This window comes from Thamnophis sirtalis, unplaced genomic scaffold, assembly GCF_051295495.1.
Source record: "Thamnophis sirtalis isolate CommonGarterSnake01/CBP01778 unplaced genomic scaffold, rThaSir2_p1.2 scaffold_7, whole genome shotgun sequence".
Taxonomy (NCBI): Eukaryota; Metazoa; Chordata; class Lepidosauria; order Squamata; family Natricidae; genus Thamnophis; species Thamnophis sirtalis.
This window is the reverse complement of record NW_028261387.1, coordinates 66,365,447-66,375,227: the sequence shown is the minus strand read 5'-3', so window position 1 is coordinate 66,375,227 and position 9,781 is coordinate 66,365,447.

Below are 9,781 nucleotides of genomic sequence, written 5' to 3'. Positions count from 1 at the left end.
TATTCCCCTGTGTCCCGGCTGGATCTGCGGGGGTGGAGTCCAGTTCCGATCGAAACCGAGCAACTTTGTCCGCCAAGAACTGACTATATTCCTCAGCCTTACCCTGCAGGGGGTTCCCCGTCTCCCTCCTATTTAGGAGGGAGCGGGTTATCCTGAACAGGGCGGCTGGGCGAGACTCGGCGGACGCTACCAAGGAGGCAATGTGTGATCTTTTGGCGGTTCTCAATGCCCAAATATACTCCTTGGTGCAAGCTGTCAACAGTGCTCGGTTCGATACGGACCTGTCGGACCTCCACAGGTGCTCTAGGCGTCTCCTCCGGCGCTTTATCTCGCGGAGCTCCTCGGTGAACCAAGGGGGTCTCCGCGAGCCGCTGACCCGGAGGGGCCGTAGTGGCGCAATTCGGTCCAGAGACTCTGATGCCGCCGAGTGCCAGGCCGCAGCAATATCTCTCTGATCAGTCATCAAGTTCAGAGTGAAGAAGCAGAGAATGATCCAAAGTTCAGGAACCATAGAGAAGTATCACAAAGTATAGCACAAGGATTTTAGATGCAATTGGTCATGAAAGTAAAGAGTAAGTCTGCTAAGTTAGGCATCTTCCCAGATGTGGGAAGAAGATTAATGAGCTAGACAGTTCTGCTCTTGCCAGCATTTTGCAACACAATGTTCATTCTTTGTAATTCAAAGAAATGTTGCTAATACATTTTGTGAAAAGTGTCAGCATCAGTCCATATGTTCACTAATAGTAAAATAAATACTTGAAATCAGAGAATAATAAAATTTACTATGAGGGGAGAAGTCAACCAAAGAAACCTGAAGTTTAACAATTAGGATCTTCTTCAGGTATGTGTGTGTGTGTGGGGGGGGGGGAATCTAGAAAAATTATTCCCATGCTTGCCTACAAAGCAACTAGTTGGGCAGGTAGTAGAAATTCTATTAAGCAGGTTGGAAAAGGCATTCCAAAAATTTTGACTTCTTAAAAACTGAGTTTTTCTAGATAGTTTGTCAATTACACAAGGTAGCTGAAATCCATGATTCCTAAGATCTGATTCCTAAGAGAAAAGAAAAAACAGAATCCAGTTTTGAAAAGAAAAGAAAGTTTTGAAATAAAATGTCTAGGTTATCACTCTGTTGTTTCTCTTCTTTCATCTTAATACTGTTGGTGAAATATGAACCAATTCTGACTTATGTGGTAAAATATTTTAGAAATTTCTTTTGCTTTGTAATCCTTGTTCTGTGTGCCACTTGGATCATGTGATCAAAATCAAACTGAGCACACAATAGCATTTTTCTGGATTAAAGCCAGAACTCCACCTAGACTAGAGTAAAAGAACAGTGTAGTATGGCGCTAATAATCCAGTCTGCCTACTCAGGGTCACAATCATAATATCACATTGTAATAGTGATTCAGAAATTGGATAGAGATGACATATGAAGCTTGACATCTTTGGGTGTTTTTAATCCTTTCTCACATCTCGTAAAGTGGGAATCATAAAGGAAGCTAAATCACACAAGCATATGCACAATCCCATGGATGTCCAATGCATACACATATTGATTTCCCCTAGCTTTGGAATCAAGAGAGTGTTTTCCACATTGTGCGAATACAGCATTGCATAAAGCCCGAGTTCAGGAGGACTAGAAGCAACAGTAAAAACGGAAAGTATAAAAATGCTGACTGTAAGCTCCTCCCTTGGTCTGGAACTGTAGGAGAATATGGCTCAATACATGGTTGAATCAGCCTGAAGTGGCCAATAAGTGCCAGATTGAATTCACTTATTTGAGGTAATCTACTTTTCCTGCCAATAGAATAGACAGTGAAGGGAACGGAACTTTACAGATATTGCAGCACACAGAAGAGAATTCTTCTTGAACACAGATCTAGCTAAGGTTAATGTAAACCTGTCCATGAGCTGTGGATAAGATGGAAGCTACTTCACAGAGACTGGGCAGAAAAAAAGATTCATAGGACATGTTTATACCATGCTTAGCTATAAATAGTAAAATTCTTTACGTTTTACCAGATATCAGTGATTCTAAATGTCTGAATACTTTCACAAATATATAAGAACATATAATAATGACTGTGCTTGTATTGGAGATACTATTTCACTTGGAAAGGGTTATGTCTGAAATGGTAGGATTGTGATTATTTGCTGGTGATGGAAGGAAAAAAACCCAGGCTATTCATACTGAATTTAAGCAAACTACACATTTTTAAAGTTTGTACAGTACAATATAATATAATACAAACTGGAACATTTTTCTCCCCAAAAGATTAAATGATTAAAAATTGTTTCAGGATGTATTTTATCTGTTTGGTAAAGAGATGCATATTTTTGCTAACTACCATTGATTAAACTGACAATATTAGGGTTGTGGGAATGAGGATTATAATTAGTTTTTCTATATACCTTTACTGTATTTAGGACTTGTTTTTCAAACTTTCAAGATTTTTTTTCTTTTTTGGTTTGGATCCCTTTCATTAATCAATTGAAAAACAAAAATGAAAAAAAAAATGAAAAGCAGACGCACAATATAAAAAAAATGATTAATTACTAACGCATTATGGTGTCATTTGAATTCTTCATGAAATTCTTCATGGAACTTGCTTCAAGTTAACCTTTTTATTTGCAAATAATTTTTTTTATTCTTTTCCCCCACCAAAAAAGAGAAAAGGGAAAAAATAAAGGAAAGAAAGAAAGAAGGAAGGAAAGAAAGAAAAAGAGAAAGAAACTCAAATCTAAGGACAGTAATAGAGATAGATGAGAGATATCCTTGGGAATCATCTGGAGTTCTTGTGACTTCTGGCAATTTGCTGTACGTTTTTTTCCAAACAAATATTTTTCTCCACAGTGATTCCCAATCTATTTTTGGCCATGCTCCACCTAAGCATCTTTAAAATCTTGATGACCTGTGATATATAATTCTTACTATTCAAAAAGTGAACTCAACGTGGAGGAAGCCTTGGTTTAAACAAGGTTCCAAAGAACACGGCATCTATGAAAGAGAAAAATAAAAAAAATGAAAGACAATAGAAATACTGAGGAACTTAAAAAATAATAGTATGAAAAGATATGAAAAAACAGCAAATAAAATTCCTATTAAAAGAAGAGGGTGGAAAAAGAGGGAAATTTAAAAAATATTCATGAACAAAAGTGGGGTTGTAACCTATGACCCCCTACTCACCCACCCGGTTTGACCCTGCACCTTAGCGTGGAAATGCTTTGGTAATTCAGAAAGTGGAGGTGAATCACACAGGCATGGCAAGGCCTACATGTGTGTGGTCCAGCCCCAGATTGCTCTGAGATGGAAAGTCTTGTAAAACACAGCCTGGGAAACAGAGACTAAAAATAACTGTAAATCTAAGAATTTCTTAATTAAACTTGGGTCCTGGTTCTGTATTCTCACTGTTGGGCTTCTCCCAGCAACCATCCACTCTGTCTCCCCACAGAGCAGCTCTCCCTGCAACTACCCAGCAGCAAAGCCCACAGGAAAGAGAGAGAGAGAGAGAGAGAGAGAGGGAGGGAGGGAGGGGGAGGGAGGGAGGGAGGGAGGGGGAGAGAGAGAGAGAGAGAGAGAGAGAGAGAGAGAGACTCTGCCAGTCCCATGATCCTTAGTGGGAGCACATCTGACTGGCTGGCAGTTGCTCCCCCCAGCCCCTGCTGGGATATTCTTTTCAGACCAGGCCCTAGGAAGTGCACTTTGAGAAAGAGAACAATAGGTAAATTAAACACAGCTGTTTCATCACAACTATATAAGAACAATAAGAGGGTTTTCAAAAATTCAGTTAAAGCTCATTTTTGAATTGCCCCCTTTAAAAAAAAAATCAAAATCTCCCCCTGTGGGACATGGGCCCCATATTGGGAAGCGCTGCACTAAAGAAGTTGAAAGAATTTGAGAGTTGCCCATTTGTTAAATCTGTGCCACAGGGACTGTTAATTTTCACAATACCTCTGGAGGACCACCACAAATAAAAACAAGTGGATAGTTGTATGTCAGAGAAATTAAAACCATTGATGGAAAATATTGTTGTTGCAGACTTTATCCAAAGCTGATGTGGGTTTCCAGAATGTCATATTCCGGTTTTGTCATATGTGCTGAACATCTGGTAATGCTAACAAGGATCACCTCCCTCTCCTTAAATATGGAATTTTTTTTCCCAGAAGGAATAAACTGTTCTCCCCCCCGCCCACAACCCCGGAAATTAAAGCTATTCAAAATGGTTTCAGTAAGGTTTTATTTATTAATATTAATAATTTTTTTAACATTCTTCTTATAAATGTTCATCTGGGGTTACCACGGAGCATATTAGTAGTATCTTCAGCAAGAGCTAAAAATGTATGGCATTATAAAGCTGCCAATGAAGAAGCCAAATATTAGTATGAGAAGCAGCAGTTTCTAGAGCCTGTGTGTGTGTGTGCGCATGCGCATGGGTGTGTGCATGTGTGTATGAGAGATGGGAGGGGGAGAGACTGAATAGAGGCAAAATGGCAAATATAGTCTTGTTTTGGAAGCCTCATCCCTTTGAACATGCATATGACATCACTGCATATACAAAAGGGGCAGGGCTTGCATTGCAACAATACATCCACCATTCTGCGTGTTATAGTAAGCTGTGGTGGCCTGGCAGGAGTCAGTGGCGCTGCTGCCAGACTCCGACAGTGAGGGGGTCTTATGAGTTGGCCTTGGAGGAGGTGGAGGACCCTGGACAGGGTGTTGTGGCCAGGCTGGAGCTGCTAGAGCTGCCGCCAGAATCCGACTGTACGGGGGTTGGTGGGTCGGCCTGGGAGAGGGTGGAGGACCCTGGACGGGGTGTCGACACCGTGCAGGCCGGAAAGAGACATGGTGGCCACAGGATACCTGGGGAGCATTGGATCAAGGGGGTTGCTTAACGTAAGGAACAAAGGAGGACACACAGGAAATGATTGCGGGCCTATCTTATGGACAACCCATTCTGACCACATCTGGACCGTCAGACCCGGGGGAAGGGCCCTGCGGTGAGGGATAGTGTTGTGACTCAGCAGAAACCTGTGAGTTGTTTCGGGATGCAGTATAATGAGCAGCTGTTGCTCGTTAAGGATCTCCTCCTGCGGATAAAAGACTGATGGTGCCACGCCTTAGTTGCAGAAGTCAACATTCCGTCGTTTGTTCGTTCCATTCCATTCCTGGTCTAGTTCGTGTTCATGATTCAAAGAAGCACTTGGCTAAGTGATTTGCTTTATGTAAACCTGGTTTGCTGTGAGTTTGTTTTTGCATTTGCTGTTTAACTTTTTGCCAGAGAATTTATCTATGTTTATTTTGGGCTTGTAGCCAGCTTGAGCCGGGACTTCCTTTGCAAGCTGTGTGTGGCTGTTGTTTTTGAACGAGCAAAGAGGGGGGGTCAGAACAGTAAGCAATATGATAATATTTAATAATAGTATAAATTAATAATAACATTATAAAAAGTAAATTGGAGATGTAAAGTGAAGGAAAAACTATATAGACATCCACATCCACATGTTGGAAGAAATATCCATCTGGTTCCAAGCTGAGAGAAAGATGCTGGAAAAAACATGGAGGCTGATTGGAAAGAGAGGTTTGTTGATGAAGCAGAATCACCAAACACATGTGATTCTGGGCAGCTGACAAAATGGAGTTGAGAGTGGGTGAGTTTTTTATACATCCTCTGAGCTTTGTATTTGAGCTTCCTGTTCCTTTGCAAGAACATGTCCTTTAATATTCCATTGGCTGTTGTCAGATTCCTATGGGGTCATGTAGGAATCATAGCTGGCTCTATAGGCAAAAGAGAATATATTTGCCTCAGCTAATTTTGTCAGCCTTTTGTTTGTTGGTTATCTGAGTTTCTCTTTTGATCCAATTTTTCTGAATGGATTACTAAATCTGCATTTCCAAAAGATGGCCTCCTCAGTTTCTGCTTGGGGCAGAGGAACTGGGGCTGATTTCTGTCTCCCTTAAGATTTTTTTTTACTTCTCCTTTAGGGGAAATATTTTATCCTGCCTTTTTAATATTTCTCAAAATATTTCATTTCCTTAGGGAGTGGAGACTTCCCACACACAATAATCTACTAAGGATGGGCTGAACTGAGACATAACCATAATGGAAGCAGTCCTACTAAAAGCAATAAACTGCTTGGATTGATTCCATAGCACATGAAGATTGTAATCCCCCTTCCCCATGTGAAATATTGACCAGAATATACTAAAAGCACAATTAAACAAAACAATTCTTAAATGTAAAGAAAAATAATGGAAACAAAGAAAAAAGGAAAAGATTTTTAAAAAGCCAAGTAAACTAAGAAATCCCCTTCCCCTACTACCTTATAGATTAAATTTATCAGTAGTTGCTGGTTTACTAATAAATACCATATAGTATTATAGTATAATCAATATAAAATATAATTGTAAAATAATACAAAATCTGGAAGGCAGCAAATTGCAGAAGATGCATATGTACAAAGACACACCACACATAAAAGATTTTTCCATTGGCATTCCAACAGTTTTAAATATTCCATCAAATGATTCGGGAGCAAGCAACCAAAATGTTCATAAGTAAAATGCTGAGAAGTTTCAAAGAAAACTGAGTTTCCCAACCACATTTCTGAATAATTATCCTCCAAATAGATTTGTTTTGCTGAGAATACACATCTACAGTTGACATTAAGTTTTTATTGTTACAAAATGCCTTATTCCCAAATGGGGCAATTCTATGTTCAACAATTGCACAATCGCAGCTACTCAGCAAGTCCTTTGTTATTGGTTTAAAACTAGTACAATTCCACAAGTATGTACACAGAAGAGATGAGAAATATCTCCCTGCAGCACCAGTGGCTGCTCAGATGTTGCTCACCTACCAATATGTATTATGTGTGAATTTTCTCTGTTTTAACCTTTGTAAGCTGTCTAGATGGGTAGCTATATACCTCGTAAATAAATACCGTATTTTTCGGAGTGTAAGATGCACCTTCTCCCCCCCAAAAAGAGTTTGAAAATTTGGGTGTGTCTTATATACTGAATACAGCATTTTTGGCTTCCCGAAACCCTGTCTCCTTTGCAAAAATGGCCATGCATAGCCTTTAGGAGGCTTCCAGAGTGCTCCTGGGGGGCGTATTTTTGCTTATTTTTGCCCCCCAGCCCCAGAAGCACTCTATAAGCCTCCTAAAGGCTGTGCATGCCATTTGTTTGACAAAAAGCGGGTCCTTTGGCAAAAAAACGGACCACTTTTGAGAGGTCTGCAGAGTGCAAAGACTTTTTTTTAATTTGCCTCTTCAAAATCTTGGTGCGTCTTATAGTCCAGTGCATCTGATACTCTGAAAAATATGGTAAATTTCTAGAGGTTCCAGAAAGCTGAGAGGCACCATCAGTTCAGTTACTTTCAGCAGACCATAATTTTTCTCCATCCTGCAATAGGGAAAAGGCATCTTTGGTGCAGGGTTTCCCAATCTTAGAAATTTTAAAATGTGTGGACCTCAACTCCCAGAATTTCTCGTCCATGCATATAGATACAACATGGGACTAAAGTAACTTCTAAGTAGAATAAAAGAGAACTCAGATATGGATAATTGATTATGGAGAATAGATTTGCATTCAACTTTATGTTCAGGGAATTTCATAAAGATTTGCACCCCAAGCCAGTAGTTAAAGGAAGCAATACTGAATTAGATTTTGTTCGCAAAAGTTGTATTGACTGATATTTGGTTTGGCAAATAAAGATTTTGTAGTTGTTAGTTCCATTTCACAGAGAAATGTCTAAATGTATATAGTTATTCATATTAAAGACTGGGTTCATATTTTATGAAGGGTATAATGTCGATGGTTTGGTTTTGATTTAGCACAATGGGCGAACCTAGCCCTAAAAAGATGGAATCAATTAATGAGTTGTTTACAGGCTGGTAAACAAGTCCTTAAAGCCAAATCCAACCTCTTTCTCTCTCTGTATCACAAATATTTTAAACATTCAGGCAGCATTATGATTTTGATCTGAAGCCTGGTTTAAGGTGGTCAGGCAATGCTATAATTAAAAGCTTTAACGTATGTGATATGTCCTTGTCCACCTACAGCAGGGATATCCTAGCTTGTCAACTTTAAGACTTGTGAACTTCAACTCCCAGAATTCCCCAGCCAGCCATTACAGATTAACAGAGTTGGAAGAGACATTGTAGGTCATCTAGTCCAACCTCCCCCCCCGCCCAAACAGGAGACCCTACACCAGGGGTGGGTTGCTGTTGGTTTTACTACCAGTTTGCACCCCTCTTTCGCATGCACTGTTCAATGTAAATTGTTCTTTGTGCATGCGCAGAACAATTTACAGTGAACTGCACATGTGCAGTCACTAAAATCCAAAATAGTGGGGGCCCAGCGGTGGTGAGGGAACCAGTTTGGGGGCGTGGCAGGCCTGGGGCGCTGCCTGTTCTGCGACCCAGGCCTGAATTCCACTAGCAGTTTGGCTGAACCAGGTGCAATCCACCTCTGTCCTACACCATTTCTGAGAAATGGCAGTCCAATCTCTTTTTGAAAGCCCCAATGATGAAGCTCCCACAAGTTCCGAAGGAAAGCTGTTCCATTGGTTGATTGTTCTCACTGTCAGAAAATTTCTTCTTATTTCTAGGGTGAATCTCTCCTTGATCAGTTTCCATCCATTATTCCTTGTCTGGCCTTCAGGTGCCTTGGAAAATAGCTTGACCCCTTCCTCTCTGTCGGAGTCCCTCAAATATTGGAGCACTGCTGTCATGTCTCCCCTGGTCCTTCTCTTCACTAGACTAGCCATGCCCAATTCCTGTAACCATTTTTCATATGTTTTAGTCTCCAATCCCGTAATCATCCTGGTTGCTCTTCTCTGCATGTTTTCTAGAATCTCAACATATTTTTTATAGTGTGGTGACCAAAACTGGATGCAGTACTCTAGGTATGGTCTTATTGGGGCTTTATAGAGTGGTATTAGTACCTCTCTTGATTTTGATTGTATGTTAATGCAGCTGAGGACTGCATTTTCCCAACATCTATTGGGCACTTTAGTAATTTTCTGTTTAGTTGAAACACAAACCATAGTTTGGATCTCTTTTACCTTTATGAACAATGTGGCCGCACTTTTTCCTTATGAATCAGAGCATGTGCGAGAACTAGAAGTGAAAACTGAGCCTGTCACTGTTATTGTGCAAGACTAGGAGCTAGGTGACTTGCAAACTACAGTTTAAAGAATGAAGTTCTCATATGGTGTCAAACTGTTCATCTAAATTATAATTATTTACATTAAAAGGCAATTGTTTTTTAATTTCTGTACTTTTTTTCCTGGCAGCATCAAGTATTGAGAGGCAAAGAAAGGGAGTGAGGAAAATATGCAATATTGTACTATATATGTCTAATTCAGTAATTGAATTGATGGGTACTGACCACAACATTTTTGGTGGTTTAGCCTATATTCGCTCTGTCTAGTTTGGATTTTATTTTTTTTAAGAAATGAAAGGCATTTAGTATAATTAATTACATGTGATTTTTCTACCATTTATTACTGTAGGGCAGAGGTGTCAAACTAGATTTCATTGATGACTGCATCAGGGCTGTGTTTGACCTCGGTGGGGGGGGGGGGCGCTGGCCAGGGTGGATGTGGCCAGTTTGATGTCACTCAAGTCGGGGTGCCTGTGGTAGCCCGAGTGCTCTGCCAGCTAAAGTGGTCTACCAAACTTTGTTTTCGGCTGCCATGATATCCTGCAACCCTCTCCCAATGAAAACGAAGCTCGAAAGGGCTGCACATGGTTCTCCTGAGGTCCATTTCCACAGGCA